The sequence below is a fragment of the Indicator indicator genome, chromosome 2, assembly GCF_027791375.1.
Source record: "Indicator indicator isolate 239-I01 chromosome 2, UM_Iind_1.1, whole genome shotgun sequence".
In the NCBI taxonomy this organism is placed as follows: domain Eukaryota; kingdom Metazoa; phylum Chordata; class Aves; order Piciformes; family Indicatoridae; genus Indicator; species Indicator indicator.
Window position 1 is genome coordinate 3,288,516 of NC_072011.1, and position 17,115 is coordinate 3,305,630.

A 17,115-nucleotide genomic window follows, 5' to 3' on the forward strand; every position below is an offset into this window, starting at 1 on the left:
CCAAAGGAAAGAGGCAATGGTGCCACACTGTTCAGCCCCTCTGATTAAGGGGAGTTCTTTATGTGCAGCAGCACAGTTTCAAGAGAAAACATGGAGAGTCTTCAGGCCAGCCTAACTTAGACAATTCCTTTAGGGGGTTCTCCTGAAAGGCAAAAGATTCCTTATCACCTCCTCTCTGTTGACTAGATCAAGCATCTCCTCTTAAAGGAATGGTTCAGATATTTGCTGTATTTTAAATAGAGGCACTCCCAGGATCTGCTCTTTAAAAGAGGGCATGACAATAGCACTCAATCCCTTGCAGAAAGATGTTTGTATGTGGTATGCATGCCTGAAGGCTATTTTCTGGATCAGAGTCTCTTGCCTAGTTTAAGAAACAGGAACACCTTCCATAAGGTGCTAGAAATCAAAAGATACCAAGGCCATGATACATAAAACAGAATTTTTGGCTCCCAGAGAGTTCTGCAGTTAAGAGAGAGATTATTCAGTCTGGGCAACAGCTGAGCAGGAGCTGTTTGAAATGCAGATTTTCAGAGCTGAACTGAGAAACCAATATGCTTCACTAGATCCAGTGGGAAGAGATGCAACGACTTGTCCAGCTTTGATAGGTCAGTGACATCCCAGAACAAAACTCCCATCTCTGCAACAGCCTGTAGGTAACAGCAGTCAAGCTGCTAAAACACAAAACTAGGCAGCTGGATAGTCTTAAGTAGGCAGTGCCTGGCTTTGGTTATTTATCACTTTCCAAAACCAGGTACTTGAAAGTACAGCAGTAATTTTTTTACCTGCTTGCTCTGTTAGTTTTTGCTAACTTTGCAAAATAGATAGATAGACTGTGTCTATTAAGCCAAAGGTCAGCCAGCTTCTGCAGGTACAGGATAACAAGTTGCAACTAAATAACAAATAAATGCTACCTCTAATCCCATAATAATTGTTATCTCTTCCTCAGGAATGTAAGCTGTGGATTTGCCAAATCCATTTGCTTTGTTAATTAGAATTCGATAGTGAGGAGTCTCTCTTAGATCCTGTAAAAAAAAATAGAAGGAAAATAAATATCCTGAAGGGGAGATGAAGACTAAAGATTACCTTATATAATCACTTAACTCTCACTAGGCTTGCAGAACCTAAACCCACTCAATATATATACAAACAGCAAGTTTGGTTTGTGATCTCACTAACATCAGCTTGGAAAAATTAAATAGAAAGCAATCCGAACTGTAGTACATTAAATTCTTGGTCCATCTGAAGATGTTTTTAAGAGTCAAGGTTTTAATTAACCTTTTCAGCCATAGATCTTGGAAGAAACATGACTTGGAATTGGCTTTTTGTACATAGATCCCGTAACAATTTGTTAGTCACCCTTCTTCCTTCACAAGTGGAAGCAGAGAACACCAGAGACAAAGAGGCAAGCTCAGGACATTAATACCACCTCTAACAATCGTGGTCTCAATCCTGGACAAGAGCTAAGGCAGCTTCTAAGTATATATAAAAGCCTTCCAGCCAAGAAAAGCAAGGCAATATCTTACTGTTATTGTCACAGTGCCTATGAAAACAAATCATGGGCCAGGATCTCACTGTGCTCACCTTCGATCCATATCAATTTCTGCTCAAAGGAACCCACGATCTGAACACCAAAAAAGTGATGAGTGAATACAACAGATCACTGGAGTTTAAGAAGCAGTTAGTATTGATCAACAGGACAGGCAGTGGCCTCTGATCAGCAGTTTAGTAAAGAACTGGAAGTCAGGAAAGGCAAGGAAAAGTTGGGCTGAAAGCCTGGCTGATGTTTAGAATGGATTTGAAAGGACCAAGCTTAGTAGTTGCCTTGTAAAAGGCAGAAGCTGCTGTGCATTGCTGCTGCATGTAACGTGATAGGCAAAGGCAAGTTAAAACAACCCCAAAGGTACACACTGAAACCATGGCATCACTGCTTAAGTTAAAACAAAGATGACCACAAGGTCACTGGGAGAACAGAACAACACAAGGTACAGATAACCCCAAAGAATCAGAATGCCTGATAAGAAATTCACAGAATCACAGAATCAACCAGTTTGGAACAGACCTCAGAGATCATCAGGTCCAACCTATTAGCTAATACCTAACATCTCCTGACAACTAACCCATGGCTCCAAGTGGCACATCCAAGGTTTTTTTGGACACCTCCAGGGACCACCTCCCTGGGCAGCACATTCCAATGGCCAATCTGTCTGTGAAGAACTTTCTCCTCACCTTGAGCCTAAATTTTCCCTGGTGCAGCTTGAGACTGTGTCCTCTTGTTCTGTTGCTGGTTGCCTGGGAGAAGAGACCAACCCCCACCTGGCTACAACCTCCCTTCAGGGAGCTGTAGACAGCAATGAGGTCTCCCCTGAGCCTCCTCTTCTCCAGGCTAAACACCCCCAGCTCCCTCAGCCTCTCCTCACAGGGCTGTGCTCCAGACCCCTCCCCAGCCTTGTTGCCCTTCTCTGGACACTTTCAAGTGCCTCAATGTCCTTCTTAAATTGAGGGGCCCAGAACTGGACACAGTACTCAAGGTGTGGCCTAACCAGTGCTGTGTACAGGGGTACAATGACCTCCCTGCTCCTGCTGGCCACACTCTTCCTGATCCAGGCCAGGATGCCATTGGCTCTCTTGGCCACCTGGGCACACTGCTGGCTCCTGTTCAGCTGCTGTCACCCAGCACCCCCAGGTCCCTCTCTGCCTGGCTGCTCTCCAGCCACTCTGACCCCAGCCTGTAGCACTGCATGGGGTTGTTGTGGCCAAAGTGCAGCACCTGGCACTTGGACTTGTTAAATGCCATTCATGGGGGTTCAGGTGGTGACAACAATACTGAGAGGAAGAGGAGAGAAGAAAGTAAGGATGCAGGTGTTTTAGAACCCAAGTGGATCAATTACAGAGAAGGAACAAAATGCACAAAACAGGACTGCATGTCTGCTCCCAGCTGAACAGGAATCCTCTGCCTACAGGCAGAGTTTCACTTTTTTTTTCCTCAATTTCAATCCTCTTTGACTTGATTAGTGCCTTCCTGCCACTTAAGTACCATGTCAGCGGCCAAACCAGGCAGCATGCAGCAGTGTATTACTAGACCAGCACTGCCAACAAAGATTTAGCATCTGATTTTTAAGTACAGCAAGGACTGAGGCTAGGGAATTTCAAAAGCTTCAAGAATTACAACAAAAATATGCTGCTAAATAGATTCACATTCCAAGTGTCCACATCCCAAAAACCCATTGCCTTCTAACTGAAACTGATTAAACACAAAGGATTATTTCCATTTCTTAGGTGCAATAAAGATCACAGAATCATAGAACGATTTGGGTTGGAAGGGACCTTAAAGATCATCTAGTTCCAGCCCCCTGCCACGGGCAGGGACACCTCCTGCCTGACCAGGTTGCTCAAGGACTTTGAGTCTTTGACAAGCAACAACCCAAGCACCTCTCAGGAGGCTGTGGATAAGCCAACACTCATGCCACATCTGCCACCCCACCAATTCAAGCACCCAAGGGGTTGAAGCTACAGCCCTGCTTGGGGAGGGAAAAAAGGACAAAATGGTCCAGAGAAAGGGGGGGAAAATCCAGCAGTAGAGCTCCAAAGGGCAGCTCTCCATACAGATGTTAGCAATTATAGATGATCAGACATTTAACAGCCTCTCAACTTTAGTAACAACACACCATGAGAAGTCTGTTCAAACGCTAGAGGTTGGCACTTCTATAACCAAACCATTACACCCCTTAAATACAACACTGCATTAAAAGTCAGTCATTTTAATGTGAGGCTTTACCAGCATAACCCTGACCAGTGAAGCTTAGCCAATTAGTGATGCAAAAGCAAAAGCTCTACTGGGGTGACAGTGCAGAAGCTGCAGAGGTGCTGCTCAGCTACAGTGGTATATGGGACCCTGAAGTATTTTCCATTAGGTTAGCAGGAAGTCTGTCTGTCTGTCGTAGTGTTTCTGAGGTTGGGGGGGTGGGTGGGGGTTAACCTAAGTTACTCTGTAGATATTAATATAGAAGGAGTTTAATACATTCTAACCTGTTTGGGTGGAGGATATTTGTGTCGTAGCCATTCCTCTGGAGTGTTAGCTTTTGCATCCCATCCAATAATGACTCCTGAGTAGCCAAATCTTTTGTGCACTATTACCTGTCCCACACTGAACTGAACGTGTTCAGGCTTTGGACTGCGAACATGAGTTGATTCTAATTGAACAAAGGCAGAGACACAGCAAGGATAAATGTTTGATCAAAGATATTATAAGCATTTAAACAGAAATTCTTCTACCAGAAGAGAACTGACAATTAGAGTAAAAGGTGAAGTAAACAAAGGAAGAGGTACTTTGTGGGTTTTTTTCCCATCCAGCAAGGAAGGCATTTTTCTGTTTGTATGCCTTTGATGCTACATTGGGGTCTCCACAGAGTTTTGGAAAGCATAAACACATGAATGTATTGACAATTACAAGATTTTCCATGAGCTAACTGATTTTTGCTGTCAATTTTATTCTAGTTTAGGTCACAGAGTTCTTCTTTTCAGTCTGATTGCAGTAATTTTTTTTTTTCAGGAGCAGCCTGATCACCTGATCATCTTTTTCCTTTTATGAAGTTGATCTAAATCAGTTCTTTTGAATCAGGTGAAAATTGCATCACTGTTTTATACATCAATACAAAACAGGCACACACAGATATATTCAATATAACTTGCTTGTAATGTATCACCCTGTTACACAACACAGGGTGAAAAAGCCTTGGATTTCCATTTTTTGTTTTGCTTACTGAACATAATATTTAGACAGAAGGGAGGGAAGAAGAAAATAGGAAAAAAAGACTACCATTTTAAAAATTAAGTATAGAAATCCACTATAAAAGACCTAAGAGACAACAATGTCACAAGCAAAATCCAAAAGGATTGCAAAGACTCCAATACCTGCAAAATAAGAATGGGTTTCTGCTTCAATGTCTCCAATTTTTGGTTTCTTTTCTCCATAGTACCAATTCCTAAAATGTAAAATTAATAACCCAACATTCAAACAAGTTCTTTAGCAACTGAGTTTTAGGATAATTGGCCTTCTTTATGCATTTGTCTGAATAGAGGGATGCTGCCCAGGATGCCAGGAGAGGTGGTGGAAGCCCCATCCCTGGATGGTTCTAAGGCTGGGCAGGAGGTGGCTCTGGGCAACCTGATCTAGTCTGAGGTGTCCCTGCCCATGGCAGGGGGGTTGGAACTGGATGATCCTTAAGGTCCCTTCCAACCCTGACAATTCTCTGATTCTGTGCAAAGCTTTAGATATAAAACTTCTCACAATTTGAGGCCCCAGATGGGTGTTTTACATTAAAAACACTTCTAAAGAATACACAAGACAAAGGAATTTTGTCTAACAGGGGAAGAAAAAAAAAAAAAAGACTACAAATCTAATTTCTTTGGATATGTAACTCTACAGTTGCATTAGAATTTTTATGTCAGAGGAAACCCATTTATTTTATCCAGGTAAGCACATATTAGTGTAAAGTCCAACAGAGTGATTCTTCAGTAGAATCACAGAATTGTCAGGGTTGGAAGGGACCTCAAGGCTCATCCAGTTCCAACCCCCTGCCATGGGCAGGGACACCTCACACTACAGCAGGTTGCTCACAGCCACATCCAGCCTGGCTGCAAAAACCTCCAGGGATGAGGCTTCCACCACCTCCCTGGGCAACCTGTGCCAGTGTCTCATCACCCTCATGGGGAAGAACTTCTTCCTAACATCCAACCTGATCTATCCATTTCTAGTTTTGCTCCGTTCAATAGTCCTACCACTACCTGAAATCTTTGAAGATGGGTTAACAATGGTTCAGACAAGGTGAGTCTCAGCTTGAGGCCTACATTAAGTACAGCTTTTCCATCTGCACTAGGCTGCATTTCATAGAATTTTACTGTTTACAAAGGCCTGTAGTGATAGGATGAGGGGCAATGGCTTCAAACTAGAGAAGAACAGATTTAGACTGGGTGTTAGGAACAAGTTCTTTACCATGAGGGTAGAGGAACCCTGGAACAGGTTGCCCAGGGAGGTGGTCAGGGCCCCATCCCTGGAGATATTCAAGGTGAGGCTCAGCAGGGCTCCGGGCAACCTGATCTAGTTGGGGATGTCCCTGCTGACTGCAGAGGGGCTGGACTGGATGACATTCAGAGGTCCTTTCCAACTCAGACCATTCTATGATTGTATGAAACACATAGCTTCTTACAATCATTAATATTGTTAATCATCCTGACTTCACCATCAGGTAAAGTAGAAGATGACATGTACAGAATAACTGCCATGATTTACATTTAGTTTTGCATGTTTGCATACCATACAGGCACACGCTTTTCTTAAATCTGGTAGAAAGTTCCAAATCAGCCTTAATAAACAAATGAGAGACATTTCCCCTTCGTTACTTATTTCCCCCCTCCTCCAGCATTACCTGTTAAAAAGAGAAAGTTATTCTTAAATGTAGACAGGATTTAACACCCTACCTTGTCTTCGATAGCCACAGCTTTAAGCAATCTGCCCACGCATCCAGGCTCAAGCAAGATTTTGTAAAGCTGCTCCAAGAGGTAATGACCCTTTAGTAGTGAAAAAAGATCATCATATTGTTTAAAACAAACAAACAAAAAAAGAAACAAAAAGAAAAATTCTCTACTATTTTAGATTTTTTTTTCATATTTAAACTTTAAGGCTTCACTGCTGTAGCAAATAGAAAAAAAAAAATTCTTTGACCAGAAATAATTTCTTCTCAAGACTAATAACAAGACTGCAAGTTAATATTCTTTTAGTCATCACTTGTGTGAATAAACTGCATGTGCATTTTGGAAACAGGCCATTTCTCATGATAAAGTTGCTTGCCTTCTGCATTTGGAGCATAAGAATTGCTAAACTGCACAAGATTCTGCAGTTTTATTTTAGTTTTAACTTTTATTTTAGATCAGTGAGCATCAGATGTTTGAAAAATGGTCCACAGAATCCAAAGGCTGTTAAAAAATACTCGAGAGAGTCCAACGGAGGGCTATGAGGATGATGAAGGGACTGGAGCACTGCCTGATGAGGAAGGGCTGAGAGCCCTGGGGCTGTTTAGAACTTCTTCACTGTGGGGGTCACAGAGCACTGGAACAGGCTCCCCAGAGAGATTGTGGAGTTTCTTTCTCTGGAGACTTTTCAAGCCCCATCTGGATGTGTTCCTCTGTGACCTGTGCTGGATTCTATGGTCCTGCTCTGGCAGGGGGTTGGACTTGATGACCTCCAGAGGTCCCTTCCAACTCCTCACATCCTGTGAGCCTGTGAAAAATAGCCTAAAAAAGTTGTTGCATGAATCTAAAAGGTTATTAGTTGACTCACACCTCAAAACCTGGCAGCTGTTTAAATCTGGGTCTTTACACAGCCTGGTTTTAGGCTTTGCTCTTTTTATCTTGTTCCAATTACATCATGTAGTTAGTTCTACTTGTGGACCACACAACCAATGCACTGCACAGGCTGCACTATTAAAAGTAAGCCATAAAAGCCTCTTCTCTTTGCATGGTTCATCTTCAAGATGTCAACATTTACCAGTGGTTACCACTATGATGTAGTGTTCTCCACTTTACATCTGGAGATAGGTGCCTGCAATCCTGCCAATATTTAACTTCTTAACTGCCTTAAGAAATTTACTATGAATGAGTTTTGTTGGTTAAGACTCAGTACTGAGTCCATACCATGCAAAAAAAAACCCTACTTCAACAGTAAATACATGCAAGCAAATCTACTTTAACAGTAAGAATCTGCATGAAAATCTATTTTTAATGGTAGGTAAAAAAGGTAATGGGAAGTTAGAAATAGTCTTACTGATCAAACACTTCACTTCCCCCTTTTTCAAAGCATATAAGCCATAGTAACATATATTGGAATGTCCAAAAGCAGATTAAGGCACAGTCATGCAATCATGTGGATTAGACACCGATTTGTATGTGAAGAAAACAATGGTCATTATTCAACTTTTGAAGGACATCTTTCAGCAACTAAATACAGTCATATTAAGCCTCAAAAATGTCTGGAGGGTGATCTGAATGTTGGTTTTACATAGGCATGGTATCCTGGGGTGCATTAGTAAAAGTGTGTCCAGCAGGTCTACAGAGGTTCTCCTCCCCCTCTACTCTGCCCTGGTGAGACCACACTTGCAATACTGTGTCCAGTATTGGGCTCCCCAGTTCAAGAGGACAGGGGTCTACTGGAGAGGGTCCAAGGAAGAGCTAAAAAGATGATTAAGGGATTTGAACATCTCTCCTATGAAGAAACCTCCTTAGTGCCATGGTCTAGTTGATTGCTTAGAGCTGGGTGATCGGTTGGACTGGATGATCTTGGAGGTCTCTTCCAACCTGGCTGATTCTATGATTCTGTGAAAGACTGAGAGACCTGAGGCTGTTTAGTCTGGGGAAGAGAAGGCCAAGAGAGGATCTTATCAATGTCGTATAAATATCTGAGGGGTGGGTGTCAAGAAGAAGGGGGACAGGCTCCTTTCAGTGGCACTTGTAACAGGACAAGGAATAATGGGTATAAGCTAGAACACAGGAAGTTCCACCTCAACATGAGGAGAAGCTTCTTTACTGTGAGGGTGACAGAGCACTGGAACAGGTTGCCCAGAGAAGTTGTGGAGTTTCCTTCTCTGGAGACTTTCAAAGCCAACCTGGACATAGTTCTGTGTGGCCTACCCTAGGTGATCCTGCTTTGGCAGGATGCTTGGACCCGATAATCTCTTGAAGGTCCCTTCCAACCTCTAATATTCTATGATTAGCCACTGTGTCTCATCCACACTCCAGCATTCCAGGACCAAGTGTCAGTGGGGATCAGAAATAAGCAAATGCAGTAGGGGAGGAGAAACTCACAACCTTTCTGTTAACAGGATGCGCTGAGCAGAGTCCGTTCCGTACCACTGGGATATGAAATACTGTGCTGGAAACGCGGACAGCAGCGCACAGATCTGCAGGGCTGCAGCTGCACTGATGTGAGGCATTCCAACAGGAAGCTTCCTCAAAGTCACTTCCCAGCTCTCTGCTCTGAAAAAAAAAAAAAGGAAGAAAAATAAAAAGGAGACAAAAAAATAACAGATGCAGCCATCATCTTTGCTGGCAGTGTAGTACGTAGAAGTTTCCTTCAGGTTCTGTTGCTTCACAAGAAAATCGACAGTGTGTGCACACACTGACAGCCAGAGTGACAGCCAGAGCACACCTAAATTTGCTGGAGTACCTCTCCTATGGAGACAGGCTGAGAGAGTTGGGCTTGTTCAGTCTGGAGAAGAGAAGGCTCCAAGGAGACCATCTTGTGGCCTTCCAGTATCTGAAGGGGGCTACAAGAAAGCTGGGGAGGGACTTTTTAGGGTGTCAGGGAGTGATAGGACTGGGGGGAATGGAATAAAACTAAAAATGGGGAGATTCAGATTGGATGTTAGGAAGAAGTTCTTCCCCATGAAAGTGGTGAGACACTGGAAGAGGTTGCCTAGGGAGGTGGTAGAAGCCTCATCCCTGGAGGTTTTTGCAGCCAGGCTGGATGTGGCTGTGAGCAACCTGATGTAGTTTGAGGTGTCCCTGCCCATGGCAGGGGAGTTGAAACTGGATGATCCTTGAGGTCCCTTCCAACCCTGACAATTCTATCATTTTCTATGATTCTAAATTAGGCCAAACTGCACTAAATTTGAGGGTACCTAAAAAAAAATAAAATGGAAGATTAAACAGACAGCTTCACAAGACAAAGAAAACAAAAACCTGGTTTAGAGTTACACAGACATCACTTTCCTGTGGAGACAGAAAAATAAAAGGAGAAAAAGAAAGGAGCTGGGAAGATGTATGGTTGTCCAATTTGCAGTAAAAAGCTGCTCCCCATGAAATAAAAAATTCATTGTGCTGCTTTATCACCTAATTAACTATATTAAACTTGTCTGACACTTCAGATTGATAGCCTCAAGAAAAACCTATTTGGATTCAGCGATTAGCATGCATGTGACAAAACTAAGGGGTTTTTCTTCAGATCAATACATAGCATCACACCAAAACACTAACTGCATGTGCCACAGTCCCACCACTGGACTAGAACAGAATTTGACATCCCCATCCACACCACAGACCCCTTACCAACACATTAAGGTGTTCCCTCCTTCCCCATCGAATTAAGATATTCACCTTCCACTGAGGAGCAGATTTACTGTCTTTTTATATCTTTTCCAGATCAGAACTAAGACTTGCTGAAATCTGAGACTTCGTGCCTTTTACCCCACCATTCTCAAAGGGCACAGGTTTGCTGCAGCATTTAGAGTCATCTACATCCACTCTCCATCCTGCCTCATTAGTCTCCTGTTGTGGCTACTACTTGCTGGAATAGTACTCAGCTTGCAAGCACAAACTGTTCCAGTTGCATCTGAGTTGCTTCTAGTTCTGCTATCTTAATTGGCAATATAATTTGGGTTACTGCTATAAATACAGTAGATGAGTACATGGGAGGTTAGTTGTGAAAACTGCCCAGCAAAGCTAATTGAGATCACAAAATCATAGAATGTATTGGGTTGGAAGGGACCCTGGAAGGTCATCTTGTCCAACTCCCCTGCAGTAAGCAGGGACATCTTTAACTAAATCAGGTTGCTCAGAGCCCCATGAAGCCTGACCTAGAATGTCTCCAGGGATGGGGCCTGCATCACATCTCTGGGCAACCTGTCCCAGTGTTCCACCACCCTCACAGTAAACAATTTCTTCCTAATGTCCAACCTAAAGCTACCCTGCTCTAGTTTAAAACCATTGCCTCCTGTCCTATTGCTACAGGCCCTTATAAACAGTCCCTCCCCAGCCTTCCTGTAGGCCTTCTTCAGATGTTGCAATGCCTCTATAAATAATGCTAAAGGAGGCCCCAAGAATGTCGTAAGGGATCTGAAAGCTGCAGGTGTGGTAACAGCCACGACACACTAGAGCTTTCACTTCTGCATTACCTGTTTGACAGCCAGCAGCAAAGTACAAACATCTATTTTAGAGATTATCAGCTGTTGCACATCTGGAGTACCTGCTTAGCCACGTGTGTCAGGGGTGAGAGGAGAGAAGAGTCACACATCAGTTCAACAAAACGTCCACCAGCACCGAGCTGGGCTGAAGCCGCAGGACAGGACCCCCCCGGTCGGGGAACTTTGCCCCTTTGCCCACAGCGTGTACACAAACCCCACCAGGCAATTGCTGGCGCTGCGAGTCTGTCTCCTGCTTCTAAAAGACAGAAAGGATGCGGTAGGAGGCGAAGAGACAGCCTGGACCAAAGCTGGAAGCTCATAGAACCCAAATACTTCTGAATACCTGTCGGAAACAAGCGCTGCCATTACCCCAGCCGGCAGCCGCCTGTGCTCGCCCCGCTGGGGGCCGAGCCACAGCACCCACCGCAGCCCCCAGCCGCTAACTCTGCCACAAAGCCCGCAGACCAAGGGCACAAAGCCGACCAGCACCCCGCCGAGGGGCTCCCGCAGCCAGCCATAGCCCCGCGCTGGGCGCTGCTGCCCAGCACCGCCAGCCCTCAGCCCTCGCGCCGGCGGCGGAGGGGATCCGGCCCGGCGCTGCAGGGCGGCAGCAGGTGCGGGCGCTGCCCCCCGAGCCTCTTCTCCCTCCCGCCTCCCCGCAAGGTACCCGCACCCCTCACCGCAAGGCGCCCCGCTCCCCCGCAGCTGCGGACGGCAGGTGTTGGACTCGCTCGGCTCGGCTCGGCTCCAGAGCTGGCTCCGCTCAGGCCGGGGCTGCGCTCCCGGGTGGGTGGGGCGCGGGGCGGTGCTCGCCGGCAGGTAGCGGCCGTGGGGGGCGGCGGACATCTTGTGCGGCTGAGGGGAGCGGCGGGGCAGGGCGGCTCGGCGCGTCGTGTCACGGAATCGCGGAACAGAGGCACAAAATAGAAGCACGGCAGAGTTTCCGTTGGAAAAGTCCTTTAAGGTCATCAAATCCAAACCGTCAGCCCAACCCCCCGTGCCCACTAAACCGTGTCCCAAAGTGCCAGGACTCCACCACCCGGCCTGGGTAGCCTGGGCCACTCCTGGACCGCTCTGTCAAGTACAGAAATTTTTCCTAATATCTAACTTAAACCTCCTCTGGTGCAATTTCAGGCCATTTCCTCTTGTCCTGTTGCTGCTTACTTGGGTGAAGAGACTGACCCAAGCCCACCTGGATGCATTCCGAGATGGAATGCCCTAAGTGATCACAGGATGTTAGGGGTTGGAAGGGACCTTCCAAGATGTTCAAGTCCAACCCCCTGCCAGAGCAGGACCATAGAATCCAGCACAGGTCACACAGGAATGCATCCAGATGGGGCTGGAAAGGCTCCAGAGATCCTGCTTTGGCAGGGGGGTTGGACTTGACGATCTTCGAAGGTCCCTTCCAACCCCCAACGTCCTAACTACAACCTCCTTCCCAGGAGCTGTAGACAGCAATGGTGTCCTCCTCAGCATAAATATTGTAACATCTGACATGATGTGCACTAATAAGACAAGAAACAACAGGTACAAGCTGAACATAGAAAGTTTCAGCTCAACATGAGGAGAAACTTCTTTGGAGTGAGGGTGACAGAGCCCTGGAACAGGCTGCCCAAGGTGGTTGTGGAGTCTCCTTCTCTGGAGACTTTGCAACCCCACCTGGATGCATTCCTGTGCAGACTCCCCTGGGTGATGCTGCTCTGGCAGGGGGGTTGGACCTGATGATCTCTGGAGGTCCCTTCCAACCTCTGTACTGTGATACTGTGATGAAGCCAGAGTAGGCCTGGTGCCCAGCACCTGGGTCAGGGTTTCAGGCTGGAGGGTTATCCCTTTTATCCCATACGAGTGATTCGCTTCCCCTTGCCTGGAAAGATTCTTAGGGTACATGAGATCAGGACTTCTCATTTTCAAAACACAATGAAACAAACACCAGGGTGAACTTTTACACCCTTGCCATTTTTAAGGAGGTTATAAAGAAAGAAAGAAGCAGCATTTACATTTTTAATTTGCAGTTTAATTTTAAGAAATTATATATGCACCTCCCTTACCTAAGTAATTTTTTTCCTGTGAAGGTGGACAAGCTCCTTGAACTTGATATGAAGAACTTCAGGAGGAAGTTCTCTAGCTTTGAACTTCACACAGGATCACAGAATGTTAGGGGTTGGACAGGACCTCTGGAGATCATTGAGTCCAACCCCCTGCCAGAGCAGGACCATAGAATCCAGCACAGGTCACACAGGAACACATCCAGGTGGGTCTTGAACATCTCCAGAGAAGGAGACTCCACAACCCCTCTGGGAGCCTGTTCCAGTGCCCTGTGACCCTTACAGTCAGAGCAACAAGAACATCACAGACAATGAGGGGAAGGAAATTTTTACAAGGGTTTGTAGTGATAGGATGAGGGGAACTGGCTTTAAGCTGGAAGAGAATAGATTTTGACTGGATATTAGGAAGAAATTCTTTACAGTGAGTGTGGTGAAACACAAGAACAGGTTGCCCAGGAAGGTTGTAGATGCCCCCTCCCTGGAGGTGTTCAGCACCATGTTGGATGAGGCCTTGAACAACCTGGGCTGGTGGAAGGTGTCCCTGCTCATGGCGGAGCATTTGAAACTAGATGATCTTTAAGGTCCCTTCCAAACCATTCTATAATTCTATGAATGGGGAAAATTCTGCAGTAGCAACTGTTTAGTCTTACCGAGGGAGCAGAAATGTTTTAGGCATCTCTTGTTGCTTACTGAGCACATCTCTAAAGGGCAGCACTGTGGGAAAATAAGAGAAATCATTATCAAGCCATACCTTGTTCAACAGCGTACCTCACTTTTCATTGTTTCTTCAGCAACATATCCATAGCTACACTTTTCAAATGAAACATTTCAGAAAGGATCTTTTTTTTTTTTTTTTTTTTTTCCCCTGTAGGCACAGGCTAAAGCAAAAACAGGCTCAGAGGTCATTTGAAATTATGATAGAGACTCAAATACCTCTTGCTGCTGTGGATAAAAATCAGCAATGCATAGCACAAATAGTGGCCCAATAGACAGCATTACTACACATCTTACAAGTCATTATGTCTCTTCTTCATTAATAGGGCCTTTAGCAAGAGAAGAAGGAATCATGGGTTTAGACAAAATGAAAGTGGATTCAGACTAGATAAGGAAGATATTTTTTTACATTAAATGTGGTGAAACACTGCAACAGGTTGCCCAGAGGGGTGGTAGAAGCCCCATCCCTCAAAACGTTCAAGGTTTGGGGCTTTGAGCAACCTGATCTAATTAAAGATGTCCCTGCTCACTGCAGGATAGTTGGACCAAATGACCTTAAAAGGTTGTCTTGTTCCTTAGGCTGAACTGAGTTGGTTTGAGCAGTGGTTTTGAGCCTGGGGCCCATGAAAGAATAAGAATCAAGAAAAGCAATAGTAATATCAGGAGGCTTATATTTAGCATCCTGGGGCATGCAGTCAAAGAAGGATAATCCACTTTTCTAGTGCATGAAGTGCTTTGAATTCCTGTGCCTTGGCTAGGCAAGAAGTAAAGGGGGGGAGGGTTTGGAAAGCATCAGGACTTAGCACTGCTGCTTGCCCTTCTCCTTTGCTTGTGTTGCCACTTGATGTTCTTCCTTTGTGGAAGAACCTTTGGGGTTCCCCAGAGACCATCCTTCCTTAGGGGACTGCCTGCGTTTGTCAGGTGTAAGTCATACAGAGATGATCAGGAGTTGCCAAATGTTTCACCACTGGTTTCAAGACAACATTGGCAGCAAACTCCTCATGTGGGAGCTAAGTGCCCAGTCTTAGGGTTTTGTTTGTGGATGGATTTAAACCTGTGCAGCGTGGCAAGGGTGCCCAGTTTTAAACTCACATAAATACTGACCTGGACTAGAAACACAGATTTAACCTAAGAAAAACAAAATGGTTTTAAATCATACCAACCAAGCTGTTTATCTCTGCAGATAAAATGTAGTGGAAATAGCTTCAGCTGGATAATTAAACCACTGTGCTTCAGCTCCATTAAAACTTCATTGTAGGGGATGCATAACAGGTTGGATTTTTCTGAAGGTATTTAGGAATATCACAAAGGTGTCACAGACCATAGCCACTTCAACACAAGATCACAGAATCACAGAATGGTCCAGGCTGGAAGGGACCTCCAAAGCTCCTCCAGTCCAACCTCCCCGCAGTCAGCAGGGACATCCCCAACTAGATCAGGTTACCCACAGCCCTGTCCAGCCTCACCTTGAGTATCTTCAGGGATGGAGCCTCAGCCACCTCCCTGGGCAACCTCTTCCAGTATTCCACCACCCTCATAGTGAAGAACTTCTTCCTGCTATTCAATCTCATTCTGTTCTTCTCTAGTTTGAAGCCATTGTCCCTCATCCTGTCCCTGCAGCCCTTTGCAAACAGTCTCTCTCCATCCTTCCTGTAGCCCCCTTCAGGTCCTGGCAGGCTGCTATTAGGTCTCCCTGGAGCCTCCTCTTCTCCAGGCTGAACACCTCCAGCTCCCTCAGCCTGTCCTCATAGCGGAGCTGCTCCAACCCCCTGATCATTTTCATGGCCCTCCTCTGGATCTGCTCCATCAGCTCCATGTCCTTCCTATGTTGACAACTCCAGACCTGCACACAGTACTCCAGGTGAGGTCTCAGCAGAGCAGAGCAAAGTGTCAGAATCACCTCTCTGGTTCTGCAGGCAATGCATCTTTTGATGCAGCCCAGGCTGTGATTTGCCTCTGGGCTGCAAGCTCACACTGCCTGCTCCTGTCCAGCTTCTCACCCACCAACACCCCCAAGTCCTTTTCCTCAGGGCTGCTTTCTGTCACCTCCTCCCCCAGTCTGTATTGTTAGTGAGGATAGTTCCAGCCCATTTATCTCCTACACTGCCACTGCAGTAATGAAAATGAGTTTAGGACCTAAAGAGGAAACATCAAATTAATTTCTTCTAGGAGCCCTGCTTTCCTTCCAGCCCAGTCAGCAGCAAAAGGCTAAACAACTTTGAATAACAGTAAGGAAGAGAAACAGGGACAGAAAACGTGTCTGGAAAGCCTTTCTCCAGGTGGATGCTTGCTGCAGATGCTGAGAAGGCAGGTGGGTTGTGGATGTTTCCATCAGCTGAAGGAAGAATGACACATGTCAAGAGCTCTCCACTATTTGGGGTGCTCTGATTTCAGCAAAGAGTCTAAGCTTAAGAAATCATTTCTTCAGTGGCTGCATAAATTTTCTTACACGTGTAGCTATCCTCATGGTTTCCACCACTCTTTTTCTCCATGTGGAAGCAGAAACGTCCAGTTGTACCAAAGAACCAAATTTCTCTTACTTGATAAGAGAGGTGTGTTTTCACAGAGCTGTGAAACAGCAGCAATTACCAAGTTGCAGAAAACCAGGAAAGCTCTTTTCTGCCCTGTAAAAATTCCAAACAGCCTCCTTTGTGAAGACAGAGTTCTCCATAAACCTCACAGAATCAAATCACGCTCACAGAAGGAAAGCAGATTTCTGCAGGAGTCTGTGACACCTGGATAAGGGAACTCACTCAGCAAACTGCATCTCTGCCAGGAGTCTCCCCTGACAATAAGAATCCCCTAAGGAGGAGAGAGGAGGCTTAACAAGGGAGTCAAGGGCCCAAGACAAGTGGAAAAATAAGGTCCAAAGCTCACAGGAGGTTCTGTAGGCTTTGTAAAAAGGCCAGAGACAACACTACAGTGTTTTCTTGGAACATTTCCAAAGCCAGAGGAATATTATACCTTGATTAGTTAGCATGTAAGAAACCCACCCCCTCTGCCCAATAGGACAGTTTTAGATTATTTATTTTTCTAAAATCAAAACTGAAATGAGTTTTCTATTAAATTCTATAAATAGTTTAACCTCTTGTTTGCCTTAAAACTTCATCCAGCAAAAGAGTTTAGTTTTTGGAAGGAGTAACAGCAGGCACCAGGACAGGCTAGGGGTTGTCCTGCTGGAAAGCAGCTCCATGGAGAAAGAGCTTGGGGTGCTGGTGGACAGCAAGTTCTGCATGGGACAGCAATGTGCCCTTGTGGCCAAGAGAGCCAATGGGATCCTGGGGTACAGCAAGAAAAGTGTGGCCAGCAGGGCTGGGGAGGTTCTTCTTCTTCTCTACTCTGCCCTGCTGAGACCACAGCTGCAATCCTGTGTCCAGTTTGGGGCTCCCCAGTTCAAGAGAGAC